Raw genomic sequence first — 2,569 nt, 5'->3', positions numbered from 1 at the left:
CAACCTGACCTCGGACCTGCACCTCATTATTCCCTATCCTCTCCGTCATCCTATCACCTCTAGCGGGAAGATATTTAATGTAGACTAAGCTCGAGAGTCTGCGTCGACGATTCGATGACAACTCGCCACGTGTGCACGTGAGGCACGTCTCTTATACGCCGTATATATATATGTGTATATATATATATATATATACGCGTGTGTGTTTGTGTGTATGTCTGTATAATATATGTTCCGCGTCGTCGTAACTTTCGAGTTTTATAAAAAGTAACTATTAAAGAGTATTTATTATTAATTCGCGAGAGACGCTGGGTGCACGTCGTTCGACGTACGGGAATTGAATTCCCACTTTGTTATCGCGAGATTCCTCGTGAAGAAAAGAGTGTCGGTCGGGTCGAGATCAATTATGTGAATCGTTGAATTGCGAGAGAGAGAGAGAGAGAGGGGGAGAGAGAGAGGCGGTGGAGAAGGAGGGGGGAGGGGGAGAGAGTTATTATTTATAAATTTTGGCTTGTTTGATCTTTAATTTGTTTTTTTCTCTTTCTCATTACCTCTCCCTATCTCTCTCTCTGTCTCTCAACGTCTCTTCCTTGTTCTTCGACCTGACTCCTCTCCCGTCTTCTTTTCTCCCGCAGACGGGTATACGTTTGTTTCTCTTCTTTTTTTTTTTTTTCATTTTTTTTCTCCGTCGATTCTTTTAACGAAATTCCCACAGCCGTGTGAAATCAGGAGCGGATCGATCGATCGATTGGCAATTCGCAGCGTCCGATCGGCGCTAACTTCGCGTTTTCACATTCGGTAGTCCCGATTGCTAATATCGTTTTTTTTTTTTCGTTTTTTTTTCTTCTTCATCTTTTGTTCTCATCCCTCTTTCTTTGCTCGCGCATTTCACGGGAGCACCGGCAGAGAGACAGAGAGAGGGAGAGACTGAGACCTTCGTCTCTCTCGTTCGACGATTATCCAATTTCGAAATCGTCGAATTTTACGAAAGTCAGATAATTCGCTTTGTCGTAAATTATTCTTAATTTTAAAAAAGTCTTTCTCTCGCTCTTGTTTCCGTTTGATTTTCTCTCTTTTCTCGTTTCCCCGTCTATCTCATATCCGCGCGTTCCCCTCTTCCTCGACCTCTCTGTCCCACTCGTTGCTTTTGTTGTCAACCAAAGAAAGAAAGAAAACTACATCAAGTAACGAGCTTCGCTTCTCACGTACGTTAAGGCTCGTGGTGACTTGCGCACCGGTAATGACGTAATTCGAATACGATTATCGATCAACGTAATATCAAGGGATGGTTCAGGCATCAAATGTCTGTCGATCGATTGTACGACCACTCGTTGATTTGTCTCTCATTGTGAATCTTGAAGAAGTGATTATAAAGGGGCCAAAATAATTGAATATCGATCCCTACCATTTTTTATTATCTAAAAAAATTTCCAAAAAGAAAAACCATCTCTTGTATGATTTTTGAAAAAAAAAATCCAAAAAAACGTCACTCTCCGTAACGACTCGACGATCGCACGGCTCCCGTACATCCTCATACCAAATGTCCTGTATATAGAATTTCGAAAACATCGCAGGTACACAATTTAATACAGCGAGCGATTATTTATATATATATATATATAGCGATTTTTTTTTCTTTTTTTTTTTCTCTTTTGGAAATGCCTAGCGATCGATTTTACCGCTCATAGTTGTTGACTAAACTCGTGCAGTTTTATGCGTATAAGTTATTCCTTCGTTAATCGCCAAATTACGTAACATCATCGCCCAATTTAGTAATGCTAATATACGATCTGCGCATGCGCGTCGATCCGATTCCACGTTCCCCGTTGTTCACGTGCGTTTTAGATCGTCAATCGTTGACGCGACGCCCGGACGTCCGCGTTCGCTGTCAGTCAGGCAGTTTGACAATCGACGATAAGAAAATTGACAAGAAGTTATCGTTGGTGAATCCAAGATGCACGCGTCACCGTAAAGATTGAGGAAAAGAAAGACTGGATAAACAAGTGAAAAACGCAGGTTAACTCGAGGGTACAGTCGTGTCGTTTTATCATGAAAATTCCATGGCGCTGTTGGTTTTCGTTGTATATATGCTTTTCTGCCTCCCCAACGCCCTTTACCCTTCCTACCCCGCTCCTCATTTTGCTCTCACGCATCGCGAACCAATCGATGGAAATTTTTGCCTCTACGGCCCTGGACTCTAAATAAGGATTAGGATCCAATTCCAAATCCTACGTCATTGATGTTCCTATAGCGCGTAGCAACTTAGTGATTTAGAATGTAATTTACGGTATAAGGTGATAGTAGAGAGAAACGTCTAACGTGTTATAATTCTACGATTCTAGGACTTTGCGACGCTAGGCCACTGATTGTATGATTAATGATAATGATGATTAATGTGATTAACGCTTAACGGGGGAAAATATGCAAAAGTCTGTTGTATCGGTGAATTTGGAAAAAAAATTGCACGTCGAACGAATTTCAATAAATTCTCTTTGGACTTTGACACTTTTTGCAAATAGCAAATTACGTGATAGACACCCCTCCCGCCCCCCGCCCCCCCCTCGTCCTC

The sequence above is a fragment of the Cephus cinctus genome, unplaced genomic scaffold (genome assembly GCF_000341935.2).
Source record: "Cephus cinctus unplaced genomic scaffold, Ccin1 Ccin1_scaffold0564, whole genome shotgun sequence".
NCBI classification, from domain to species: domain Eukaryota; kingdom Metazoa; phylum Arthropoda; class Insecta; order Hymenoptera; family Cephidae; genus Cephus; species Cephus cinctus.
The sequence above is the reverse complement of the archived record's forward strand: the minus strand, read 5'-3'. Positions refer to the sequence as shown.